Here is a 17,737-nt window from a genome sequence, read left to right on the forward strand (position 1 = left end):
GGCTCTAGGTGAGTGATCACACCATTGTGATTATCTGGCTCGTGAAGATTTTTTTGTACAGTTCTTCTGTGTATTCTTGCCACCTCTTCTTAATATCTTCTGCTTCTGTTAGGTCCATACCATTTCTGTCCTTTATCGAACCCATCTTTGCCTGAAATATTCCCTTGATATCTCTAATTTTCTTGAAGAGATCTCTAGTCTTTCCCATTCTGTTGTTTTCCTCTATTTCTTTGCATTGATCGCTGAGGAAGGCTTTCTTATCTCTCCTGGCTATTCTTTGGAACTCTGCATTCAAATGGGAGTATCTTTCCTTTTCTCCATTGCTTTTCGCTTCTCTTCTTTTCACAGCTATTTGTAAGGCCTCCTCAGACAACCATTTTGCCTTTTTGCATTTCTTTTCCATGGGGATGGTCTTGATCCCTGTCTCCTGTACAATGTCACGAACCTCCATCCATAGTTCATCAGGCTCTCTGTCTATCAGATCTAGTCCCTTAAATCTATTTCTCACTTCCACTGTATATTCATAAGGGATTTGACTTAGGTCATACCTGAATGGTCTAGTGGTTTTCCCGACTTTCTTCAATTTCAGTCTGAATTTGGCAATAAGGAGTTCATGATCTGAGCCACAGTGAGCTCCCGGTTTTGTTTTTGCTGACTGTATAGAGCTTCTCCATCTTTGACTGCAAAGAATATAATCAATCTGATTTCGGTGTTGACCATCTGGTGATGTCCATGTGTAAAGTCTTCTCTTATGTTGTTGGAAGAGGGTGTTTGCTATGACCAGTGTGTTCTCTTGGCAAAACTCTATTAGCCTTTGCCCTGCTTCATTCCGTACTTCAAGGCCAAATTTGCCTGTTACTCCAGGTGTTTCTTGACTTCCTACTTTTGCATTCCAGTCCCCTATAATGAATAGGACGTCTTTTTTGGGTGTTAGTTCTAAAAGGTCTCGTAGGTCTTTATAGAACCATCCAACTTCAGCTTCTTCAGCGTTACTAGTTGGGGCATAAGCTTGGATTACCGTAATATGGATGGTTTGCCTTGGAAACGAACAGAGATCATTCTGTCGTTTTTGAGATTGCACCCAAATACTGCATTTCGGACTCTTTTCTTGACTATGATGGCTACTCCACACACCTGAGGTCAGGGGCGGCAGCCAAGAGGAGCAACCCCACCTCCAAGGAACGGCTGCTGCCGGGCGCAGGAGGGCTGAGAGGAGCTCCTCCACATTCAGGGTCAGGAGGGGCGGCCGTGAGAAGATACCCCTCCGCCAAGGTAAGGAGCAGCGGCTGTGCTTTGCTGGAGCAGCCGTGAAGAGATACCCCACGTCTGAGGTAAGAGAAACCCAAGTAAGACGGTAGGTGTTGCCAGAGGGCATCAGAGGGCAGATGCACTAAAACCATAATCACAGAAAACTAGCCAATCTGATCATAGGACCACAGTCTTGTCTAACTCAATGAAACTAAGCCATGCCGTGGGGGGCCACCCAAGCCGGTCGGGTCATGGCGGAGAGGTCTGACAGAATGTGGCCCACTGGAGAAGGGAATGGCAAACCACTTCAGTATTCTTGCCTTGAGAACCCCATGAACAGTATGAGAAGGCAAAATGATAGTATACTGAACGAGGAACTTCCCAGGTTGGTAGGTGCCCAATACGCTACTGGAGATCAGTGGAGAAATAACTCCAGAAAGAATGAAAGGATGGAGCCAAAGCAAAAACAATACCCAGTTGTGGATGGGACTGGTGATAGAAGTAAGGTCCGATGCTGTAAAGAGCAATATTGCAAAGGAACCTGGAATGTTAGGTCCATGAATCAAGGCAAATTGGAAGTGGTCAAACAGGAGATGGCAAGAGTGAATGTCGACATTCTAGGAATCAGTGAACTAAAATGGACTGGAATGGGTGAATTTAACTCTGATGACCATTATATTTACTCACGTGGGGTCGGCAGGCTTAGAAGCAGGGTAGATGTGATGGCAGGTTAGAAACACAGGAGACCAGGAAGAAAACACACATGTCCTCTTGCGGGAAGGGGTGGGGATCCAAGTGGGTATTCCTAGTGACACTGGCTGTGCCGTGCCAGACGGTCCCAGGAGTGTGGGGAGAGTGGGCTTCAAAACTAGCCACCTGGAATTCATTCCTGGAAAAAAGGCTACCACTGGAGGCTCCCGCGGTGACTCACCCGAAATATGTTCAGGTGTGTTTTCTTTTTGTGTCGCAAAGGATGATGACAGGCAGGCCACCACCAAGGTCTCTGCTTCTTGGTGGTAGTGGTAATAGGTGGTGGCTCATGGCGGTGTGCCCCACTCTTAGAGACCTCTGGGCAAGTATAAGGTTCCAACTGGTGGAGGGAATAGGGGAAAGTTAATGTGGAGGCAGAAATTCCAAAATGTAGCAACCTGGAGACCATTAGTAAGGCAGAGCTGATGTGACAGTTTCATGTAGATCAAGAATAAGAGCCTACATACCAATAAAATAATATTTCAAATAATTTTGATTATAATTGAGTAAAGTTCATGGCAAGTTTTTTTTTTCCAATTTCTCCTTTATTTGTTTATTTTTCAGTGGGTTTTGTCATACATTGATATGAATCAGCCATAGATTTATACGTATTCCCCATCCCGATCCCCCCTCCTACCTCCCTCTCCACCCGACTCCTCTGGGTCTTCCCTACAAGACATGTATTAAGAATGTTCAAAATTAATTAAATGCATATGTGTATATCATTCAGAAAAATGTGAATTTTGGTTATACTTGGGCGATTTTAATTTCTACATTTATTTTTTCTGTATTTTTTCCAATTAATATGTGTTATTTTATTACCTATGTTTTAAGCCATCTCTTTGGTATTTTCAGACACTTTCTTAAAAACCTTTCCTCATGGTATCTTTCCCCTTTCTTATCACTAAATTCCTGCATGCCTCTCTCATCAGCTTGATCTCCAGACAACTTCAGGAGACAGTGATTGTTATAGAACAACCAGATCAGCCCAGGAACCTCTTCCTCCTTCTGGCACTAATTCTCAAAACACCCAGTGTTCCAAAGGGAGATTCCTTCCTTGTCCCACCTTTGCCTATCACCCCACATGGGACATGCTCACGCAGTGGGAGAGGGGTTTGGGCAGAGTGTGCTGTGAGGGTCTCTGAATGCCAATCCAAAGGCTCTGCACGCTTGGGGCTGTGGAGCACAGAGGCCACGTGACACCTGGCTCCTCTCCTGGTAACTGGGCTCACGGAGCCCGAGTGCCTTGAAAGGCCTGCCTTCAGGGAGTTACCTGACCACTCGGCATTTGATAAGTCAGCTGTGGCCTCCATACAGAGGGATATTGTAAATGTACTCAATTCAGTAAGGTACGTACACCAGCTGTGGGTGGTCCTCTAGGTCTCTTTTTCTAGATGCAACCACTGTGACCATCTGATAGATGGCTACTTAATTCACAGGATTTACATAAGATAGGATAAGTAGGTTAAAAAATTCAAGGACTACAGATATTTTCTCTAGGCCTTCCCACATTTTTGACGATCACAAAGACACTTTGTAATGAATATCACATTATAGGACACAAAATCAGGAGATTGCTGATTTTTTTCTTCTGCAAATGTATTTTATTGAAGTATAGTTGATTTACAATGTTGTGATAGTTCCCAGTATACAGCAAAATGATTCAGTTATACATATATATTCTTTTTCATATTCTTTTCCATAATGGATTATTGAAAAAAGTGAAAAGTGTTAGTCGCTCATCGTGTCTGACTTTTTGTGACCCCAGGGACTGTAGTCAGCCAGGCTCCTCTGTCCATGGAATTCTCCAGGCAAGAATACTGGAGTGGGTTGCCATTCCCTTCTCCAGGGGAATCTTCCCAACCCAGGGATGGAACCTGGGTCTCCTGCATTGCAGGCAGACTCTACCATCTGAGCCAGCCTTCTTTTCCATTGTTGTTTATCACAGGATATTGAATCTAGTTCCCTCTGCTCTACAGTAGGACCTTGTTGCTTATACATCCTGTATATAATAGTGTGCATCTGCTGTTTGCTGATTTTTAATTCAAATACTTACCAGGCTATCTCCTGCCTCCTCAGTGCCTCTGTGCTGTTTACTGTAGTTGGACAGATTTCCAGACTAACTAGAAAATCTGGAATCTAGGACAGCCTCCACAGCAAAGCAGATAACATGTGTATGGTGATTTCCAAGATGAAAAGATTTGCCATCCTGGGCTTCCCTGGTGGCTCAGTGGTAAAGAATCCACCTGTCAATGCAGGAGACCTGGTTTCAATCCCTGGATCAGAAAGATCCCCTGGAGAAGGAAATGGCAACCCACTCCAACATTCTTGCCTGGAAAATCCCATGGACAGAGGAGTCTGGCGGACTACAGTCCATAGGGTCGCGAAAGAGTTGGAAGTGACTGAGTAACTCAATGACAACAATACTACCCCCTGGGCCCTCTGAGACAGACAGCACAGTGGCCTCTCCTCTGCTCTAAGGCAGCACAGTACAACATGGAGTTACACAGAGAACATGTGCTAGGCAGGCCTGGATTCAGAGCCCATGTCTGTGTTGTGTGACCTGTGTGACCTGGACCATGATGCTTAACTTCCCTGAGGCTTTTCCCTCTAGTGTAAAATCAAAATAATATCTACCCCTTAGGGCTGTTGTGAGGATGAAATGGAATCATATGTGCAAATGGGCTCCCACCAAGGAGGCATGCCCCAGTTTGTTAAACAACTTCATGATCCACTGAAAATCCAGAGATGACCTCCCCTCAGAGCAACTTACATGACTGGCCCCATCTGACTGTAAGTAGCATCAGTGTCCGCTGGTCTCCAAGGATGAGTCTCTATCTTCCTGTTTGGATTAGTAACATTTTCAGACCTACCCTAATTATTTTCACCCCACTTAATCCCTCACCCACTAGATTCTATGAAGCTAACCCTGGCATGTTCCCACCTCTATTCCTTACATGATTTCACAGCACTGCCATCTACTCTGACACCTAAACCAGAGCCTGAGTATTCTCTTAGACTCCTGTCTCCCAGATCCTCCCTTTTCATGCTGTATGTCCAAATACTAAATCCTGCTGGTGTTTGTTTCTGCAATGTTTCAATTCCACTGTAAGAATTCAGAACCAACTTTCTTCTGGGCTATGACCCCCTAACTGTCTCTGGATTATTTGCTTCTTAAAATCATATTCTAGACTCTCTACTCATAATCTCCTGGAGCAGGAGTGATAAATCCAAAATTTCCCTGTTGTCTTCCTGCTTAAAAAACTCAAATGACTCCTTCTTACCCATGAGACTTGAGGCTGTCCTTGATTTGACCCCTGTCTATATTTCCAGCCACCTCACAACTCAACTTCCTATTGCTCATTCCCTTTTCTGTGGCCTAGGTTATGCTGACAATTCCCTGCCCACCTCTCTTTACCCACCAACGCTCACTCGGCCTTTAAGATACAACTCAGATGTTATCATGTCCAGGAACCCTCCTCTGAATGCTCAGGTGGCTTGTAGTTCCCTGCCATTTATCCTATGACTGTGTCCTGGGGAGTAACTGGGGAGACTAGCACCCAGCCTCCTAAGGTTTTCCCTTGATGGGGGTCTGGTACTCAACCTGGCAGAGTCAGATACTGCAATCTGGTACTCAACCTTTGCAGATTTCATCAGCAAATTGATTGAAAATAAATCCCTCTCTTAATGGCAGACTCAAATTACTTAACTTCTTGAAATATGTATAAAGACAGAATATAAAAAATTAATTATAAGAAGTATAACTTTCCTAAGGATGGTAAGACTGGAATGTGAGAGACCAGTGCCTTCTTTCCCTACAGAGAGACTTGCCCATAGAGATGAATGAGAATCAGAACAACGGAAGCTAGATGAATCAAACACAAATGGAATCAGGCTAAAAGAATCTGATGCCTCTATCTCCACATCAGGAAAAGCCTCCTTGCCAATGGGGCCGTAATGTTAGAAGTCTGTTAAGTAGTGTTTCCTTTTCCCTGGCCGAAGCCCGGATAGTCACCACCAGTGCTTGTCTCTGTCACTCCGGGTTTACTTCCCCTGCCCCCTGCTCTCAGCGCTTCTCTCTCATGAATCCTTTAGTGGAGTTATTGAAGAGGCTCTTGGTTAAGGCCATCCTTTTGGCTTTTGCTTTGATCACTCAAGTGTGGATTTCATAGTTTAAGAACTCAACCTTATTTCCAGGTTCTTGATGGAAGCCTCTCTGTAGCAGCCAGATAGAAACTAGGAACTTAAACATTTAACCCTCATTGTCAGAAACAGGAGGCCAGGGCCTTGCAGGGGAGGCAGGGTGAGGGGGTGAGGGGAATGGAGAGAGGTGTAAGGATTGATTCCCCTCTGCCACTTCCATTCCAGTCTCCAAAAGCAGCAGCTTTCTTTAAAAAAAAATTTTTTTTTTTGTTTATTTATTTGGCTATACCCTGTCTTGGACTTCCCTTGTAGCTCAGTTAGTAAAGAATATGCCTTCGATGCAGGAGATCAGGGTTCAATTCCTGGGTTAGGAAGATCCCCTGGAGAAGGAAATGGCAACCCACTCCAGTATTCTTGCCTGGAGAATCCTATGGACAGAGGAACCTGGCAGGCTACAGTCCATGAGGTCACAACAGTTGGACACGACTTAGCGACTAAACCACCACCACCACCACAACACCCTGTCTTAGCTGGGGCATGCGAGATCTTTGTTGCAGCATTCACTTAGTTGCATCGTGTGGGATCCAGTTCCCTGACCAGGGACTGACCCCAGGCCCCCTGTATTGAGAGGGAGGAGTCTTAGTCACTGAACTATCAGGGAAGTCCCAGCAACGGACTTTTAAACAATGTTTTAGAGTGAGAAGTTGCCTCTACAGTTGTGGTGAAAAGACTTTAGAGAAAGTGATTGAAACTCAGTGGTCAGACCTTGGAACTTACAGAGAAGAAAGCCAAAGGACAGCATGGCTTTTTGTGCTTTCACACCTCCGGCCCCATCCCACCATCCACCTAGTACTGTGATTCTCAAGTGGAGTCCCAGAACCAGAAGCAAGAGAATCAACTGGGAGTTTGTTAGAAATGCAGATTCTCCTGACCTCTCAGAAACCCTGGGAGTGCAACCCGGTAATCTGTGTCAACAGGCCATCAGGGTAAGGATGATATGCAGCAAAATTGGAGAACTACGAACCCATGGCCCACACACCCCACCCACATCCAGGCAGACCTATTTCCTGGATGGATTCCCCCTTCACGTTGAGAAGTGGCTTTACCTGGGCCAGCCTCAGGGTTCTTGTTTGATGTACCTGTCTTCTCTGGGTCTGCACACTCAAGGGGTTTACTACATGGCTAATGGACTAAAACGAATTAAGTAAACTGAATTATATGTAGTGAGATCATAAGTTCGTTTGTTTTTTAGGGCTTCCCTGGTAGCTCAGACGGTAAAGCGTCTGCCTTGTTTCTTAGGTCTCTACAATTTGGCAATATCCAAGATCACCTCTCTTTCATAGCGTTTCTTTCCCTTTTTTTCCCCAAGGGCTCCCTTTCCCCTTCTCCACCCCCTGAATAATATACAGAGCTAAGGTCCTGTGGTGCATAGTCTGTTCTTTCTCCTCTAAACTCAGTCCCTCAGAAACATTCACGCTACTTTAAATGTCGTCGCTGTGGGGTAACTTTCACCGGAGGGCCCCAGGGTATCATATTCAACATGGCCGCCACATGCTTGCTGGCGCTGACATTCCTTCCTGCCCCCAGTTGTCTGACCTGGTCTCACCATTCTCTGTCGCTATGGTTTCAGCTCTTACTGACATCCCTGAGTCTCTCCTGCATCGTTTGTATCCGTTCCATTGCTGTCAACACCACAGTGGCTGACATCTGAATTCCTGGACAACTGTGATTGGCACCCAGCTGCTCTCTACCTCAAATCTCTCCTAGCTCTGGCCTAACCACAGCTCATCACTGTCAGATTAATTTTCATCAGATACAACTATGATCCTGACAGGAGGGAAACACTGCTGAACAAATTGTCATGAACATTGCACACCCCTGTTCTTGCAGGCACCATTTCTGTCACCAGGGAATTCTCACAGGTTTCTCCATAGACTCCATCCACCCACCTTGTCCACCTCCTTCACCTCTCCTTCCGAGTTAGGCTCTTCTCTCTTCCACTTACTCTAATTTTTCTCCCCTTCCCTCTGGAACTCAAAGTTTATTCTTCATCATGTCAAGCAAACTCTTCCTACCATCCCCTCAGAACTGCCTTTTGACAATTAAAATAGCCTAAGAAATTGCTTTGCTAAATCCAGCTCATTAGCTGAAGACAGTTCTTTCTCCTAAAGGAGATTCTGTTGACTGCTTTTAACCTTAAGAATTTTTCTCCCCACTACAGAGATGGAGAAGGAGAAGGATGAGGAAGTTCAGGCTACGGTGGGATATCAAGGTGGCCAGGCCTAGCCCAGGCCTACAGGCAGAGTTTAGGGCCTGCAGAGGCTTCCTGAGTGTGCTGGAATCCTGAAGGAAAGGAACCAGCCTTGAGGGTGCTGGGAAGGAAGTGTGGTACTGGAATCTGGCTGACTATACTTTCACAGAGAAAGCTGACCCCCTTAATTTTGGATGCCAAGAGAGAGGCCAACAACTAAAGACCCAAAGGCCAAGAGACACTCTTCCCAAAGAGAAACCTCCTAGCTAAGAAGGTAAGTCCAAACATTTCTTGGGAAGGTGCTCCTGGATTTGTTTGGGATAACATAATTGTTTTCTTACTGAAAATGCATCTCTTAATCCTGGGAAGGTTTAGAATTAAACAGAGATAGTGAAGGAAATCAAACCCCGTGGTGTTATAGCTCTCTATTAAAAAAACCTCTGTATTTTAAATGCTTCTAATTTTTTTAATTTTATTTTTTGGCTACACCTTGAAAATTATAGGATCTTAGTTCCCTATCCAGGGACTGAACCTGAGCCCCAGCAGTGAAAGCTGAATCCTAACCACTGGGCCACCATGGAATTCCCTGTTTGATGTTTTAAATACTTCTAATTTTTAATAGATTCGTTAAAAGGACTGGTGCTGAAGCTGAAGCTCCAATACTTTGGCCTCCTGATGTGAAGAGCCAACTCATTGGAAAAAAACCTGATGCTGGGTAAGATTGCAGGCAGGAGGGGAAGGGGGCAATGGAGGATGAGATGGTTGGATGGCATCACTGACTCCAATGGACATGAGTTTGAGTAAACTTCAGGAGATAGTGAAGGACAGGGAAACCTGGAGTGCTGCAGTTCACAGGGTTGCAAAGAGTGAGACATGACTTAGTGATTAAACAACAACAATGTTTAATAAAATATCTGAAAATTAACCTTGCAATGCTGATTTAAAGTATGTAACTGACTAATTAGTTTCAACTTTTTATATCAAGTTAAAAATCTTTGAAAAACTTATACACCATATTGAACTTTTTAAGAGAAGTTGTAGTTCAGTTGCTAAGTTGTGTCCAACTCTGGTGACACCATGGACTGTAGCCTGCCAGGCTCCCCTATCCATGGAATTGCCCAAGCAAGAATACTATTTACCATATTTATTTGTTTGACTTATTAGTTTTACGAGAATTACTTAAGTATTTTGGAAGCTGTGTTAATCAGAAAATTAATGTTTGAAAAATAAACAAATTATTAAATGAACAAATGCAGTTTAAAATGATTAACCAAGTAGATCCGATATCAGTTTATTAGATTTGCAAATAGAATAATAAATGGGTATACTTAATGTAAAGCTGAAGCACAAATTTGGAATTTAAAAGTAATGAATTTTTAAAATCTAAAGTAACTTCTTAATAAATGTTTCAGGGTGAAAAGTTTAATGCGTTTTTTAAATCCTTTCTTCTATTTTTTTATGCTACCATAGAGAAAGTTCATAAGGAAATATACAAATTTATAAATGTAGATTCTTCTGAATAGTGAATTGCTGAGAAAAGAGCATCTGAGGCTATGTGAGTAGGCAGTGAGTGTATAGTTTGAGAAAGAGAGACAGAGATTGATGAAAATGACACAGTATAAACTTTGATGTCTCACCTTCTTTCCAGACTTGGTTCTCTGTTGCCTTCAACTAAATATCCTGCATCACCTTCAACTTTGTATTTTAAAAACTTAGCTCATGCTTTTTTATACCCAGCCCTCTACTCCTGGCCTCAGCTAAAGCCTTCCCTGTAGAAATCACACATTATTGCACCACAGCCAGTCCAGGTCGATAGACTGGAAACCTTATAGCCAGTTTTCATTCTTTCCTGTCCTCCCTCACTCTAAATTCATCACCTAGTCCTGATGGGCCTTTCTTTGCAAGGTCCACTTTCCTTCCCATTTTCTCAGTCATCACCACAGTCTATGACCAATGTGACCCTACACCAGGATTACTGCACCAGCCTTAGTCTCCCCTGCTGCAATTCTCTCTACACAGAGCTGCCAGAAGAGCCATCAAACTTTGTTTTCATCCCTAATGTTTATTTGCATGAGCTTTTACCAACTTCCCAGTGTCTGTCAAATAAAATCTAAGCTCCCCTTGACATCTAAGGTCTTCTGTCATCTAGGAGTATTCCTCATCTGAGCATTCTCAGCTTTCATTATTTCTTCATGGAGCCCCCTCTCTTTTTGTCACGCTAACTTGCTGGTGTGTTTTCTACACGACACTGTGCCTTAAAGCACCATATAAATGTATGTTTTTCAGTAATGATGCAAGGTAAGCATGTGACTAACAAATGTTAACATAATGACCAATACATGTTGACCTAATGACTGAAAAAGATTATGAGATGAAGAGCATGAACCATTATGTCATAAGCAGCATCACTTCATAGAAGGCATGTCATAGCTGACGCAAGTAGATTTAGTGATTCAGACATACTGAACATATCTGACTTACAAAAGAAGTAAATAGACTCCAGATAGATGTTAGTAGAATCAAAGTCCTCATACAAAAACAGCTTATTTTTAGAGTAATTTACTGTGTTTATTCAATTATGTGGGACAATTTGAAAGGCATAGTACTTGACCAAATTCTCTCAGGTTCTGGGCACTATATTTGAAATGAATTCAATATTTGCTCATTCAATGTTTTTTTGTTTTAGCAAATATTAATTGTTCCCCAGTTGTATACCAAGCACTGTTTTAGGTCCTAGAGTTACCCTGGTGAAGAGAGTTCAAGTTCCTGTTCTCAGGGATCTTACATTCCAATGGGAAAGAGAGGACAGGTAAATAAAATAATTGCAGATTATAACAAGGGCTATGAAGAATGCAGTGGTGAGGGGACAACTGCAAGGGAGTCCTGTAGATGGCACACTCAAAGGCAGCAAGAAGAAGGTGACATTTCAGCTGAGACTAGATGAAGCAGAGAGTGACAGAAAGAGCCCAGAAAAGAGCATGCCAGAGTGAGTGCAAAGGCTCTGAAGCAGGAAGGGGCTGGCCTGTGTTAAGAGGCCTATGTGATTGGAGCCTAGTGATAAAAACAGCTGGAGTCAGATCATGCAAAGCCCAGTGGGTCTCTGTGAGAAGTTTGGATTTTATTCTACATGTAATGGAAAGCTGCTAACATGGCTTACATATTATTGAAATTATAATCATGCTATTAAAAAAAATCATAGTCAGTTTATAAACATTTTGGGCCACTTCACAAAACTTAGCATGATTTGGTTCAAAATGCAAGTTTAGAAGAAAAATGTCTAGGCATTTTAAAATTTGGGCCTCCTCCATAAGGATGGACGAGCTGGCTGTGCTATGCCTATGCTATGCGATGGTTGCCATAGGTTCTACCTGCTGTTAGCCTTACCCGTCTTGTGAAATTAAGATTCTTCACATTCCAAGTGCAAGCCATCTCATCAACAGAGAGGCCACCTTCAGGGATCCTTTAAAATAGATTCTTACGGCTATGCAGTCATAACAAAGGAGACTGCTGATGTACTAATATGAAATATCCCTAAACAATGTTAGGGAAAAAAAGCCTTGTGCAAAACAAAGGTGTCCTTTTATATGCACGGGATCCATAAGAGATTGATAGCCTTAGTCACACCGACAGTGAAGAGACCTGGGTAGCTGGGGAAGAGAGTGGGAGAGAATTCTTACTGTATACTTAAAAACAATTTTTTTTTAATGTTTTAAATAATGTAAACATGTTACCTTTTCAAAAAAAAATTTTATCAAAGTATAGCTGACTAATAATGTTAGTTTCTCAAAAAAGAATGTTTAATCCTAAATTTTTTTCAATATAGATGCTTTATCTTAAAGGAAATGAACAATGTCCTAAATTGATGAGAAGGAATTGCATTTCTGAGTAAATCTAAAGGTATTTTATGTAATTAAAAAGAAGCTTAAAATCTAGACCTGTGCTGTTCAGTACAGTAGTTGCAAGCCACGTGTCTATTTAATTTTAACTTTAAACAAATTAAATTTAATTTAAAATTCCATTTCTTGGTCACACTAGCCACATTTCAAGGCTTAATAGCCTTTAGCTGCATGTGACCAATGTCTACCGTACTGGACAGCACTGATATAGAACATTTCCATAGCATGGAAAATTGTTTCAGGTAGTCTGCTCTATAGACTTATGCAAAGTACCACCAGGGGTCTGATCTGGCTCTCAAGACTTAATCTTGCTGATTAATACATAGAGACTCAGGAGTACAGTAGTTCAAATATATTCCAATGCTAATTTCCCCAAGATGACTCACTAGAATGGTGCTTTGAGGTACAATCAAAACTCCCACCACTAGGTTTCTAGGGATATAATTTCACTAGGGATATAATTTTGTCACCACAAAAAATCAGTTTGCACTAGTATAGACACTGACAGTTATGGCCTGAGAGTTAAAAATTATTTTCCTAAATGTAAATTTAGATTAAGTAAAACTAACATACTTGATATTTACTGAATTTGTTATTCTGCACTGATTCAATAAATGAGTCAGTAGTGCTAACATGATAAGGGTGAGTAATGAGATTTAATTATATTCAACTTCTTTAGTACAACTTGCCAACTTTTCTCATTTTTGCTATCATTTATTTATTTTTTATCTTTTATCTTGAGAATGTGTCACATTTTTCTGGTACTTCATATATCACATAATACTGGACTGTAACCTGGACAGTTTAAATGTTATGTTACAGAAACTCCAATTTTTTTTTTTTTTAATATTCCTAAAAGGTGGGCTTCCCTGGTAGCTCAGCTGGTAAAGAATCTGCCTGTAATGCAGGAGACCCCGGTTCGATTCCTGGGTCGGGAACATCCCCTGGAGGAGGGATAGGCTACCCTCTGCAGTATTCTTGGGCTTCCCTGATGACTCAGACAATAAAGAATCCACCTGCAATGCGTGAGACCTGGGTTCGATCCTTGGGTTGGGAAGATCCCCTAGAGGAGGGCATGGCAACCCACTCCATTATTCCTGCCTGGAGAATCTCCATGGACAAAGGAGCCTGGTGGGTCATGTACATGGGGTCACAAGGAGTTGGACACAACCGAGCGACCAAGCACAGCACAGCATAGCACAAAAGATATTGAACTGTTTGCTTTAGTGGACAATTAACTTGTTTAAAGTCAAACTGCAAACATTATAATGCCTGTGTTGAGTGCCATTTATATCTCAGTTCAGATTTTAATAAGTCATTCCCATATGTGCACAGTTGACAACTCAGAGGGGTTTGGGACAAGTTTCTATATGACTGGGTTTCCCTTTTTTAGTGGTCTCCTATCCTGCCTTCCTCTTTATTCTCCTATGTTCTTAGTTTTTTCCCTGGTACATTTTTGCTATCATTTATGACCGCAGCTTTTCACAGATTAACACATTTTAACTGACTATAGTCATCATTTTCTTTTGATATGCTAATTGATGGAAGTTAGTCATGAGTGTCCCTTTAAGTTGGCGTTTGTGTTCTTCCATGCAATACCATTATTACTGACCAATAAAATGTTTCAGGGCTCACCTGTGCCTTCCCAGGCCCAGGCTTGAATCTGTCAGTTTTCTTAAGCATGTTGTTTTCTTTAAGTGTAAAATAGCATCAGACCCCAACTTTCAGAAATTAGGAGTGCATAGCATCAGTCTCATGATGGTGGAGTAATATTGTTCCTTGACCATTTCATTGAACAGAGCTGGAAAAGATATGTTTTATTAAATGGCATTAGTTTATATTAATGTTTCTAACTTAGCCTCACATTGAAATATGCCTACCTCCATTTTTTATTCTTCATCCAAATTATATTTCTTTTTTTAATAATTCAGTGAAACATTATCACCCTAAGTAAAAATGTTGGCTCCCTAACAAAGTTACTATAATCACTAATTTCTTTTATCTGATGATGAAAGCATAAAACAGTAATACAAAGAGAGAAACTACTACATAATGTTTGAATTTTCTTTGCTTTTCTCTGTGAATACATCTCACTAAGGATGTCAACACCAATCATTTTGCCGCTCAGTAAGTCTTCATTTTGCATGCTTATAGTATACTCACCAGTGTAGGGACTGGTTCTTTTCTCTTGGTCCATCTGACTGCATCAGTAGGCAGATGATTGACACTTCTGAGTTCTTGGATGAAGTGACTTTCAGCTTCTCACTTTTTCCTCTTGAGAAATTAGGATTTTTTCTCTTAATATATATATTTCATTGAAGTATAGTTCACTTACAATGCTTCAGATGTGCAGCAAGATGATTGAGTTATATATATGCACATATATTATTTTTGAAATTATTTTCCACTGTATGTTATTAAAAGATATTGACTATAGCTCCTTGTGCTATACAGTAAACCTTTGTTGCTTGATGCAGATCTATTTTTTAATTATAAATCTAGTATTCTATTTATATGAAGTCAAATAAGTGGAATAAAAATATAAAATTTTTAGTTAGGCAAAAATTTGTAAGTTTTCTAAAATATATATATTACACATATTATTTATATATATGTATGCAAAGCTTTTCTACTACACTTGATAAAGCCTTGAGAATATCAGAAAAAAGAAGAGATGGAGAAATTAGAAAACATAAGCTAAATTAAATGAGAGCACTTATGAAATACAAAAAGTGAAACAAGCCTGATAAAAGTAAAAGATCATTCATATAGCCCATTGTTTTTAAACATGGTTGTTCATTAGAGACCTATCTGGAACTCTGGGGAAAAAAAAGCAATACCTGGGCTTTGGTATTTTTCAAAAAATTTCAAGATAATTCTGATATGCATCTGGGTTTTAGAAAGTGATTACAGGTTTTCCTATTAAATCATAGTTTTGGTGATATAGAGTTCTATTATTTTTCTTTGACCAATCATATACAATGGTATTAAATGAGTAATAGGTACATAATCACAATAGTGAAAGATGTTTATCAGTTTTCATAATCAATCTGTGACCTGTGACGTTGCTCAGTCGTGTCCGACTCTTTGCGACCCCATGGACTATAGCCTACCAGGCTCCTCAGTCCATGGGATTTTCCAGGCAAGAGTAATGGAGTGAGTTGCCATTTCCTTCTCCAGGGGATCTTCCCAACCCAGGGATCGAACCCAGGTCTCCCGCACTCCAGGCAGACGCTTTACTGTCTGAGCCACCAGGGAAGCGCTCACAATCAATAGCCAGACAAAAAATAAAAGATAATTGCAATTGCAAGCCATAATGGGAACATGATTAACTTAATAATATAAAATAATTACATACAACCTGGGGGGGGAGTCAAGCAGAGGGCTGTGGTAAGTGGAAGTGCATACATGCACATGTTTTCATCCTCCCAGCCAGTCTATGTCTTTTGGTGGGTGCATTTAATCTATTTACATTTAAGATATGTATGATCCTATTACTGTTTTCTTAATTGTTTTGAGTTTATTTTCTGTAGAACTTTTCCTTCTTTTGTGTTTCCTGCCTAGAGAAATTCCTTTAGCATTTGTTGTAAAGCTGGTTTCATGGTGCTGAATTCTCTTAACTTTTGCTTGTCTAGAAAGCTTTTGATTTCTCCATCAAATTTGAATGAGAGTCTTACTGGGTTAAGTATTCTTGGTTGTAGGTTCTTCTCTTTCATCACTTTAAATATATCATGCCACTTCCTTCTGGCTTGTAGTTTCCCTTGAGAAATCAGACTGATGGGACTTCCCTTGTGTATTTTTTGTCATTTTTCCCCCTGCTGCTTTTAATATTTTATCTTTGTCTTTAATTTTTGTCATTTGATTACTATGTGTCTCGGTGTGTTCCTCCTTCAGTTTATCCTGCCTGGGACTCTCTGTGCTTCCTGGACTTGGTTGACTATTTCCTTTCCCATGTTAGGGAAGTTTTCAGTTAATATCCCTTCAAATATTTTCTCAGGTCCTTACTCTCTCTCTTCTCCTTCTGGACCCCTATAATGTGAATATTGGTGCCTTTAATATTGTCCCAGAAGTCTCTTAGGCTATCTTCGTTTCTTTTCATTCTTTTTTCCATACTCTGTTCTGTGGCAGTGATTCCACCATTCTGTCCTCCAGTTACTTATCCACCCTTCTGCTTCAACTATTCTGCTATTGATTCCTTCTAGTATATTATTCATCTCTGTTTGTTTGTCCTTTAGTTCTTGTAGGTATTTGGTAAGCATTTCTTGCATCTTCACCAATGTTTTCCCAAGATCCTGGATCATGTTCACTATCATTATTCTGAGTTCTTTCTCTGGAAGGCTACCTATCTCCATTTTATTCAGTTGTTTTTCTGAGATTTTATCCTGTCCCTTCTGTGATTGTGGTTTTCATTCTGTTTTCCCTCTGATGGATAAGGATAAGAGGCTTGTGCAAGCTTTCTGATGGGAGGGACTAACTGTGGGGGAAACTGGGTCTTACTCTGGTGGGCAAGGCTGTGCTCAGTAAATCTTTAATCTAATTTTCTGCTGATGGGTGAGGCTGTGTTACTTCCCTGTGGTTTACTTCCCTGAGGCCAAACTATAGTAGGGGTAATGGCAACTTCCTCCAAAAGGACTTATGCCAGCTGGGCCTCCCAGGAGAGCTGCTTTCAGTGCCTGTGACCCTGCACTGACCCCGAAGCAGGGCATTGTTGACCCATGCCTCTACCAGAGACACCCAAACACTCACAGGCAAGTCTGACTCAGTCTCTTGTGGGGTGCTCCTTTCTCCTGGGCCCTGGTGTGCACAAGGTTCTGTTTGTGCCCTCCGATAGTCTGTTTCCCCAGTCCTGTGTAAGTTCTATAATTGCAAAATTCAGATTTGAATTGAGGAAAGTAGGGAAAACCACTAGGCCATTCAGGTATGACCTAAATCAAATCCCTTATGGTTATACAGTGGAAGTGACAAAGAGGTTCAAGGGATTAGATTTGATACACAGAGGGCCTGAAGAACTATGGACAGGGGTTTGGAACATTGTACAGGAGGCAGTGATCAAAACCATACCCAAGAAAAAGAAATGCAGCAAGGCAAATGGTTGTCTGAGGAGGGCTTAAAAATAGCTGAGAAAAGAAGAGAAGTGAAAGGCAAAGGAGAAGGAAAGATATATCCATCTGAATGCAGAGTTCCAAAGTATAGTTAAGGAGAGATAAGCCTTCTTAAGTAAACAATGCAAAGAAATAGAGGAAAAGGATAAAATGGGAAATAAAACCACTTACCTCAGATTGGGACTTGAAACCACCTGGCTGGGACTGGAACCCAGCCAAACCCATGCTACCTGGTTTCAGGACCTAATGAAGCTCAGGTTCTTGATGTCTTGTTGCAGAAAGAATTCAGTGAGAAACAAAGTAATAGGTAAGAAATGGATTTGTTTAGATTCAGAGAGAAACACACT

This window comes from Cervus canadensis, chromosome 12 (assembly GCF_019320065.1).
Source record: "Cervus canadensis isolate Bull #8, Minnesota chromosome 12, ASM1932006v1, whole genome shotgun sequence".
NCBI classification, from domain to species: Eukaryota; Metazoa; Chordata; class Mammalia; order Artiodactyla; family Cervidae; genus Cervus; species Cervus canadensis.